The sequence below is a fragment of the Dipodomys merriami genome, unplaced genomic scaffold, assembly GCF_024711535.1.
Source record: "Dipodomys merriami isolate MVZ:Mamm:240054 unplaced genomic scaffold, mDipMer1.0.p SCAF_436, whole genome shotgun sequence".
NCBI classification, from domain to species: domain Eukaryota; kingdom Metazoa; phylum Chordata; class Mammalia; order Rodentia; family Heteromyidae; genus Dipodomys; species Dipodomys merriami.
Genome location: NW_027205998.1, coordinates 102,156 through 113,236, shown reverse-complemented (window position 1 = coordinate 113,236; position 11,081 = coordinate 102,156). Strand labels below are relative to the sequence as shown.

General features: G+C 36.8%; 1 pseudogene; it reads right to left on the bottom strand.

The window, feature by feature from the left end:
- Positions 1-10,728: 10,728 nt before the first annotated feature.
- Positions 10,729-10,828, bottom strand: LOC138807847 (U6 spliceosomal RNA; annotated as a pseudogene).
- Positions 10,829-11,081: the final 253 nt, after the last annotated feature.

Sequence of the window (11,081 nt, the reverse complement as noted above, 5' to 3'; positions counted from 1 at the left end):
ACAAACAGAAATACACAACAATCTGTGCAGCCATCTGGCTAAAGCAGGTCACCCTCTTGTCCCCAACTGAATTGGACAGAATTACCTGGGAAAGCGGCTGGGGGAGCTGCTGTCATTTGCCTGCACCCATGCTGCCTGCATCACAGTATTCTGGCCACACCTCCATTCTTTCTGGTTCTTTCTGACCAATGGGATACAAGAATGTTGGACACACCCACATTCTATGCTGCCTGGTAGCACCGGGATTTGCTCTGTTGGTTTACACCACTACCAGCAGTTGAGGAAGTTAGAGGTGGATGAGTGGTGAGCAAGAGTCTGAGGAGACTTTGCAGTAGAATAGGGGAATTGATGTCCTAGTCAGTGAGGGGGAGAACAGAGGATTTCCCAGAGCTTGGGAACATGGCCAGCCCATCTTTCCCATCCCAGTGCTCAGATGACTGAAACAGCATGACTCCTTGAGAGAGCTGCAGGCAAGAATCTACTGCCAGAAAACCATCAGAAGAATCCTCCCAAAAGACCTGCGACATTTAAGAAAACAAAGAACATGAAAAAGGGAGGGATCTCTAAGACAAACACCACTGGGGAGCGTGATTCAACGGAGGGTCTGGCCAAATGTGATGCTGACCACGGGCCTCCCCTGCCTTTGGACACAGTCATAGCCACCAGGGTACAGAGTGTCAAGGGTCCCCATACCACCAAGGATCTGCAGAGGTGCTAGTGACACGTGGTACCCACCCCGGACTACAGTAAAAAACAATCCAGATGCTCTGTGCCAAGATCCAACCACTGAAGCAGGAAAAGACAGACTTGCAGGATCCATTGGAGAAAGACAGGGAGAAGATAGCCCAGGTGCATGAAGCACCAAAAACAGAGCTAGAGATCCACAAGCCACCCATACAGTGGTCGGCTTTGGCAGAAAGTGACATACAGTCTGCACCAGCCTACGTGCGACAGGAGGCCAATGACAGAGAAATGGAGCATGAACCTCTCAGCAGCTGCCTACAGGCCACAGGCACGTGTCAGAGCTGGAGATGGTGGCTTCTGCGGTCACTGCTGCGCAGAAAGAGACTGAAATGTTCTGTGAACAGCTGTATGATGTTACCCTTCAGCTCAAAGAAAAGACCAGAAGTTTCGAGGACCTGGAGGAAGTGAACACAGACTTGCAGGAGAAGCTGGAAGCGCTCTGGACAAAGAGGAGCAACATGAAGAAGAGAATCTGTAAGTTCTAATAAGTGCTGGTGGGGCGTGAGGTACTGAAGAGACGACTGGACAACCTGTTTTGTCAGGTGACCACAGCGAATCTGGAAAGAGACACCTACACAGAGGATTTGAGCATTGAGTGTGGAAGGATGAGTCCCGGTGGCTGACTGAGCAGGTGAACCAACGAACAGAGGAGAAGGAATGAGGGGCAAGGCAGGTTCTGGACCTAGAGAATGAGCTAGAGGAACTGAGAAGGAAGGTTGCAGAGCCACGGTCCCCCGTGGGACCATCACAGACGGAGCTGCAGAAGCAGACCCAGTCCTACCAGACACAAATGGAGTTGAAAAACCTGGAGGAACAACTTCACATCCAGATCCAGGAAAACCAGAAGCTCCATTTCCAGAATGCGGAGCAGCAGGAGCAATTGCCGAGACTGGAGGAGAAGGCCAAGCATTGGCAGGAGATGACCAAGACCCAGCATCCTGGTCTCAAAGCAGCAGGTGAAGAGACATCTGTGGGAACAGCTGGACTGCTCAGAGGAGAAGATAAAGGAATGGAAAGAGGTAGCTGAGAGAGAGAGAGAGCTAAGTGTCTTGGGAGCCGCTGGAGCAGCAGAAGCAGTCCCTGGCCCAGCTGCAGGAGCTCAGAGCCACCTGTGAGCAGCACATAGTCTCCAATAAGTGGCTGAGCTCTGAGAAGGAGGCCCTGCAGCAGCACCTGCAGAGGCAGACCCAGCTTCTGGAGCAACTGAAGCAAGTGCAGGGCCCGACCAACTGGGGGGACCAGGTGGTGCCTCAAAGTGGCAGGAAGCAAAACAATCCCTGGCACCTGGTGTTTTTCAAGTAAGCCAGTTCCTTGTACATGCCTTCAAGCAACCACAGAGGTCAAGATGACTTTTTGAGCTTTAATGTCAGCTCCCAAATATGTGGTACTCCAGACATAACAGAGTTAACTTGCAAATGAGTATGGATGTGCATTTGGGTGATGGAAATATTCTACTTACACATGTGTAAATTAGATTTTTGGGGGTAGATTGTAGTTCTTGAATAAGAGTCTGGGTGATGTCCCTGAGCATTTTCTCTCAAGGCTACCACTCTACTACTTTGAGTCACAGTTCCAATTCTGATTTCCTGTTGGTTGTTTGGAGATAAAAAGCTCATTGGCTTTCTTGTCCAAGATGGCTTCAACCCATCGTCATCAGATCTAAGCCTACCAAGTAACCAGGATTATAGGCATAAGCTGTTGATGTTTTTTAATAATTTAGTAAATTTTACAGTTACAGAAGTTATAAATTATCATTATAACCTGTGTAATATATGTGTGTATGTATATATCAATGCATACACATAGAAATATTTTAACATATTTTTGAATCTACAGTAGATATATGAAAAATGATTCTTCATTGTAAAATAAAATGGAAATCAAAGTTATTAAGGAACAAAACAAAGGAATTGTCACATGTTTCTTTTTGAATGTAATATGAATTGAGATAATCAGTTTGGGAAAACCATCTTTACTTTAAAAATATAGATGATGGCTATTAATTCCAATCCATCTATTTGCCCATATTGTGCATCCTCACATATGAGTTTCAAAATTAAACCACACTTTTTGCTTTTGTATTTAACTCACCTGTAATAATTTAGGATAGATGAAGTAATCCAATAAAGATTAAAATAATAGTAAGTGAGGCTATGAGTTAGAGCTGAAAATGATTTTAAATATGATAATAGCTAATTAAATTGCATTTTTCTTACTTTTACTCTATTGTCATATCCCTCCTTCTCACATTAAGAAAGTACATAGAAGGTTCTCAATAACTTATATGTAGAATCATGAAAAAATATATTGAAAGAATGAGGGCACGGTGTGAGTTTAGCTTATTGAGACCTGTAGCGGGTAATGTGTTTTTGAGGACTTGAAAAATGTTGTGATGGAGATGAAGGAAGGCATGTGCTTATTCTGAAAAATTGACCAGAAGATTGCTCCCAGAAAGATAGTCATGAATTCTTCCAAAAGGTTACAGTAAAATCACTTTCACAACCATGTTCACTGCAGCATTATTCACCCTAGCCAAGTTATGAAAACAGTCCAGATGCCCATTGGAGAAGGGATGGTTGGAGAAAGTGTGGCATATATACACAATTGGATTGCCCTCATCCCTTATGAAGATCGTTACATTATTTGCAAAGAAATGGATAGATCTAATAATATGTTAAGTAAAGGAAGTCAGAGCAAGACACACAAAGGACCCATGGTCTGTTGCATATTTGGAAGTTAGAACTTTATACAAGTTTACACAACAGTATTAACCAAAACATGATATTTGCAGAGGAGTATTTAAAGGTGTAATTTCTTATAAAATTGAACTTTTAATCCAACAAAATGAACAACAAGAAACTATCACTTGGAATATGTGAGGGGAAGTCAAAGGGAAGGAATAAAGAGAGTTATGGAGGAAGAGAGTGAAGGCATAATGTACAATGCAGACAGTAGGAAACTAGAAAAAATTAAAGTGGGATGAGGTTTGGAAGGGTCTGGGAAAGTTAAGTAAAGATCCACTGTACTTATAAACTAATCTGTTGAATGGAAATTCCTTTGTGCAACTATTTAAGTTAATAAAAATATAATTAAAAACAAAAGAGACATCTGATCTTAAACTGCATTCTCTCAAACCATGAGTCAATATAACAGTTTCCTTCTCAGAAACTTTCTTTGCAGGTCTTCTCCTTATAATGATAGGAAACTGACCAACACAATATCAATACACCAAACTGCACATCATAATGGTACAAAATATAAAAATCACAATAATGTTAGAATTCATCACATGATAAAATAACAGGTAGAATGTATCAAATGCTGATTGATTGTTTTTCCAAGTACTTTACCTATGGTATCTAATTTAATCCTCACAATAATCCCATAAAGTGGAACTACTTCCATTTTTAATTATCAGATGATATTGAAGTTTTCAGAGTTGGAATTACTAGTACAACATTGCACACATGGTAAGTGTTAGCCTGATGCCCATCTCCCACTATATCAAATTACCTCATTCTCTTTTATGACTAAAACACCAGCACTTACTCTACTAATTCTAGGAAAATTTCCCAGAATTATTGTGTACACTCTAATAATATCTCGCTTTATCTTTGTTAGAAAATAGATAACTGTAACATGAAAATTCCAAGTTCATAATCAATTTATACCTCCCTGGTGAAAGGAACTGCTAAATTATAACATTCTTGATTTCTAGCTCAAAATAGTAGAAACCATATTCTATCCCATGGCTCAACATGTACTGCCTGGGAACCCTATCTCTGTTTAACACAGTCTTACTGAAAAAATGACCTGCCCAATTCCTGATGGAAACAGATTGAAGGTCTTATGGACAAGTGATTTCCACATTGTAGCTCACCTAAGTTGTTTACCATTAAAAGTATTTTGATTGCTTTTTATACCAACATTTTGAGAGAAATGTACTACTTTAAAATGCTATTAAAGCAAGACTGATAAAAATCATCTTTGACCCCAGATAAATATTTTACCTTTCATATACCCAAAAATGCAATCTGATCTATCATTGTTAGGAACAAGAGGTTAAAAATCACAGACACCAAGACCTAATCATAAATTAAAGAATCTCCAACTTGTGAATATAAATAGTTTAAAAAGACATAAATACTACTGCGTTTAAAAAAATTCTTATGATACTGAAGTTTCAATTATAAACTATTAACACTTGAAAATAAGTCATTTTTTGGTATTAGGACACAAAACACAAGATTAATCCTAATCTTATTAAAAGACTTTTATTTATACTAAAAATCCAATCTTACAACTACGAAGATTCTAAAAACAACTGAAGTACAGAGACACAAAGGAAAAATTTAACTGCATCATCTACATTCAAAGGACTGTGTTAATAGAAAATAGTTATGTAAATAATTAGCTTACCCAATTCACTTACATTCTTTTATTCTATTTCATTTAGTTTCATAAAAACTGGCTTTTCATAAAATGATGTTTAAAAGCCTATATGTCCACTTACGTTTTCATATCTTAACAATATTTATTTCAGAAATGTCTTTAGCTCTATAGTTAATGAAGTGAAATAATAATAAACTATCCAAAGTCTTTTCAGAAATTGCAAGACTCATTCTGGGATGTTATTTATATTGGAAAAGATATTCGAAAAGCCTTATTTGTTAAAGTTGCCACAGTTACTCCCACAAAAGAGCCATTAGTGAAGATTCTTTTGCATGTACAAAACAAATTCAAATACATCCACAATCTGGAGATGACACATGTTTTTTTGTTTGTTTGTTTTTGAAAGGAATATCTAATAAGCATATCCACAATACTGATTTTCAGTCAATATGATGGGATATTCAAATGTAATAAATATGGAGTTATCTCTTAGTGAGAATAGATATGATCTTACAAAGAAAGATTTTTTTTCAACAGAAATCTGGAAAGAGTTTATCCACCTTATGTTTCACAGGAATAACCAAAGAGTAATACCTGTATGTTTGTTGTTCAAACTCACTCCAATTTTATATCTTAAAAGTATAACCAATTTAAGAGGTCAAATACATATTTTGTACTGACAGTCATCTTACAGCAATAACTTACTACCTAATTATGTCTTTATCTTCTTACCTAACATATAATAAGAGCTGAAAGCAGTCTCTTTCATCTAACTTAATGCTGTAAATGCTTTGGTTATGAAGATGTTATTTGGCAAATAAAATGTACAAAAGGATGGTTCCACTGAAATGACATGACAGAACATTGATAAATAAAAATCATTGCAACACAGTTAACTCTGAAAACTCACCCTGTCCACATTGGTAAGCAACATTGCAACAGCACATGCAAACCTATACACATACACACATGTGCACACATATACACACATGTACATGCATGCTAAATTCAGGGTTTATTATACAAAAAAGTTCAAATAAAATATTAGTGATTAGTACAAATGATAATTTGCCTTATTACAGAATGATATACAATCCAGTCACCACAGGTGTTACATTTTACCTGCCTCTCCACATGTGACCACTTAATTTATTTTAATTAATTAATTAATTTGTTTGTTTGGTAGTAATAATAGGGCTTGACCTCAGGGCCTGGCTCTGTCTCAGAATTTAGTTTTTCTTTAGTTTTCTCAAGGCTAGCATTTTACTGCTTGTACCACAGCTCCATTTCTAGCTTTGGCTGGTTACTTTCAAAACAGAATCTAATGGAATTTTTTTTACTTGGTCTGGTTTCAAATCACAATCCTCAGATTTCATCTTTCTAATAAGCTAGGGTTAATAATATGAGCCACCAATGTGGCCTCTACTTTTGCCTCTATATTTATCTAATGCACATACTTACATAGTAATTTTAAACTGAGTATAGAACCAAGATGTACAGTGATGATATTGTCCTATCAGAAATTCAAGTTAGTAATTTAAATTTCTTCTTGAGTCCATACAAAAATGACATGATATAGTATAAGAGAACTCACGATTGAACATATGAGCTTTAAGAGATTTCTAATAGATCCATTATTTATTGTCACCCAACATTACAAATAATGTATAATGCAGTAGTAAAATAGAAGTCCTTTGCATGACTACTTAAATTCCTTGTTTTTTTAAAGACACTTTGTTTTCATCTAAAAAAGCAGACCTGTCTATCGTCTTCAAGTGATTTTGATGACTGAAGGTGCTTAATGAGAAGTCAATATGTATTAGTAGTGCTTTGCTATCAATTAAATCTTACTTTTTCTTCTTGGAGAATATAATGATCAAAGCAATAGTTGAGAATCAGCAAGCAATAGTTCAGAATCATGCTTCCAGTGCAAGGGGATCACCAGTAAGTAATCCTTGACACCATTTTCCACAAAGCTTTGTCAGAGATATAAGCGGCCTGCCTTCTCTAGCTGCTTTCCTTGCTCGGACCTATTCTTTCATTGTACAGGAAAAGTGTGATTCAATTGATTTCACTCAGATCTGTTATTAGAATTATCAAGGATTTAGATTCTTGTCTGTAATTTGGTCAAAGCTATGTCTCTTTATGTAGGCTACTAAAAATGTATTTACTAATTTCAAGTAAATACATAAATTCTATTTCCATCTTTTTTAAAAAATAAAATTCTGTTTGCTCTATAAATTGATCAGAGGCATGGATTTTGTGGCTAGCTAGAGCATTGCACATCTCTCTGTCTCTCATTTCACCTCTCATGGTTCTCATAGATAATATGACTGCTCCACAATTATCCTAATTTATTTTGCTTTTATATTTTTGGTTGAATCATTTCACTTTCTGCTCTGCCATTTCCCAAATTATTTATATAGAAAGCATTATTTCTTTTTTCTTTTTTTTTGTCAGTCGTGGGGCCTGAACTATGGGCCTGGGCACTGTCCCTCAGCTCTTCAGCTGAAGGCTAGCACTCTACCACTTAAGTGTCAGCCACACTTCTGTATTTTTATGCTTATGTGGGCTGAGGAATCGAACCCAGGGCCTTATACGTGCAAGGCAAGCACTCTACCACTGAGCCACCTTCTGTTTTCTCATTCCTAGAAAAAGCTGCACAAGAAGACAACACTGATTCTCATTTTCAGTCTGTACATTTGCATATGGAGGAACGTCTTTCCTCTGTTCTCCATCAATTCCCTACTTTCCAGTTAGAATGATTTAGAATAATAAAAATGAAAAAAGATTAAATAAATAATGAAAAAAAACATGCAGAAAATTCACTGTGTTTTTCTCACCAGTTCAACCAATGTAAACTATTGGGGAAATACATAGACACCTTATTCCCACTGGCACTGAAAGTCTCTAGTTAAACAATTCTGATGAAGATGAGGAACAAAATGAAAAAGTGATGAATGGTATCAATTGCAAGAAAAAAAATGGAGTCGGATCCAAGCAAATTTCTTCTTTGGGCTGCTGAAAATAATCGGCTTAGTAGAGTGTGGAGACTACTTTCCATAAAGGCCACTCATGTGAATACTAGAGATGACGATGAATATACCCCTCTTCATCTAGAAGCCTACAGTGGACAGTTAGATATTGTTCGTGAGTTGTTGCCTCAAGCAGCAGATATTCATGCAATAAATGTGAATGGTTGGAAACCCCTGCACAGTGCTTATTCTTGGAATAATACCAGAGTGGCTTCTTTCTTACTTCATCATTATGCAGATAGCAATGCCCAAACTAAAGGCCTCTTAACTCCCTTGCGTTGTGCTGCTGGGTATAGAGATAGCGAAGGTACGCTGGACCTCCTTCTGTTCAACCGTTATATCAAACCAGGACTGAAGAACAAGTTTGAAGAAACTGCCTTTGATATTACCAAAAGGATAAGTATGTATCACTACCTCTTTGAAGTTGTGGAAGGCTGTGGAAAGAAATTGTTCTCTTAAGTCATAATGGTTCAGTTAAGTATCTTTTTTTTTCCTTTTTTTTCTTTTTTTTTTTTTTTTGGTTGAGTTTTTTTTTTTTTTATTGTGAAAATACCATACAGAGGAGTTACAATTACATAGGTAAGGGAATGAGTACATTTCTTGTCAAACATGTTGCCTCCTCCTTTATTTCCCCTTCCCATCCCTTCCCATCTCCTCCCCTCTCTACCCCTCCCCCCACCAAAGTTGTAAAGTTCGTTTTTCGACATGTCTTGTACATCTCATTGTTGCAATGGGTCAATCTGTGTCCCTATTTAAACAATTTGTTTTTCCCCTTCCCTTTCACAAATCATACCAACATCAAATACAATGAAAGCAGGGATTATACCATGGGAGAGGGACATAAAAAGCAACAAAGAAATCATCTTATAAATATGTTAGAAACAATCGCAAGAAAGAAGAAAAACATTTGAATCCTTATCTTAGGGTTCATTTCGCCAAACATCAACTTATCTGATCATTTTGACTTGTCTCAGACATGTACTAGTTATTGCAAATAAGGGAAACCATGGGACCAATGTTTTTTTGGGCCTGGCTTACTTCACTTAATATTTTTTTTCCAAGTCTTTCCATTTCCTAACAAATGGGACAATGTCATTCTTTCTCATGGAAGTATAGAATTCCATTCCATAGAATTCTATTTTCTCAATCCATTCATCTACTGATGGGCATCAAACAAGACCATACTAAAGCTACCAGAACAAATATGTTTATTGCAGCATTATTTAGCATAGCTATTAGTTAAGTTCCTTAAACTTCAAAATGCCAATCCATTCTTTGTGTCCATACAAAATACTTTCACAACCCAAATAACAGCAATATCTTACTGTAAAAATTCTGTGGAATTTTTCCAAATGAATTGCCTGACTTTGATGTAAAAATGTATTTTAGTTGTTTGTATACATCTATAATTATTTCTGCAGATTTTGTGATTTTTTAATCAGAAATAATTTGAACTCATCTGTTGAAAGGAGTAGTACAGAAACTAAAGATATTTGTTTATTGTCTGAAAAAATATTTTTTAAAATATTCTATATTCTGTGTTTGAATAATATCCATAATCTATTTCACTCTCTCCTGGATATACTTTGAATTGAACATTGTTTTATAATATATAATATATATATATATATATCCATTAATAAATAGTCCTTTCAAATTACATTCCATATAGAAAATTTAAGATTCCTTTTTTTCTAGGTCCTTATGAAAGACCCCAGACTCCTAGGAGACTTTCGTCAACGGGAGGGCGCCCCAGAAACTCAGACTCCAGGCTGGGAGATGCAATAAGCAAGAGGAATTTATTTGACGTTTGCGCAAACGGACTCTCTGCCCCGGTCAGTCAGAGAGCCCCGAGCAGCGGTTACAAGCCTTTTTAAAGGCAAAAATCACAAGATTAACGCATAACACAAAGCATCCCATGATTGGTCCATTTAAAGATCATCATATATGCCAACAATCACTTTGCCACGCGGGAAATTTTGTAACACTCTTTGTAAAACAATTGGCTCATGGTTGGTTTAATGGAGGGTTTACATGGTTACAGGCCTATGATTGGTTGACATTTGGCCTGGTCTGGCCAGGTGGTCGTTGTCAAGATCCGTCCCAGGGATTGCTGAACTAAACTGGAACTGAAAAACATGTACTATCTATAACCGCTGTCCTTGTTCTGGGGTGGGCTGATATCCGGACATCTGGGCCGGCCAATATCCCGGAGTCACTGCCCAGTTTTATCTGCCAGGGAAGGGGGTCTGAATACAAGCATATTTACAGAAGCAAAATCAGCAGTTAGCAAGTTAGTAATGGCAATTTTAAAGTGATGTTTTTAATTTTTAACCCTTCACTTATACTAGTATATTTCTTAAGGATAAAATGACCATGTTAACTAATTTCAAAAGTTTTGTAAAGGTTATTGTATATAAAGGCCTTTCTAAGGTGAATGTTTAATCCACTGATATCAAACTCACATTTAATTCTAACACTTGCATGTATTGTCACACGTGTAATTTTGTAATCAACTTTTTAATAACTGTTTTTCATTTCTTGCATCTGAAGAATGAAAACTATGGAATACTTCACAAATTTTCATATTATCCTTGTGCAAGCACCATGTTAATCTCTGTATTGTTGTAATTTGGGTATATGGGCTGCTGAATCATGTAGTATCTTCTAAATTTAAGTAGTTAATGATGCAATCTTTTTACAGGCTTATATCCTTGGGTGCCTTTTTGTAACAAGGAAGCCTTATTGTCCCTAACAATAATATTGATCTTATTTCCCTAAAATAATATGTATAGTGAAAAAAATTTATATTGTTCGGTCGATTGCTCACATTTGTATTTTTTGTGAATGACAATTTTAATTCTTTTTCATTTTAGATTTGATCATACTTTGAAGCACTTATAGCTAGAT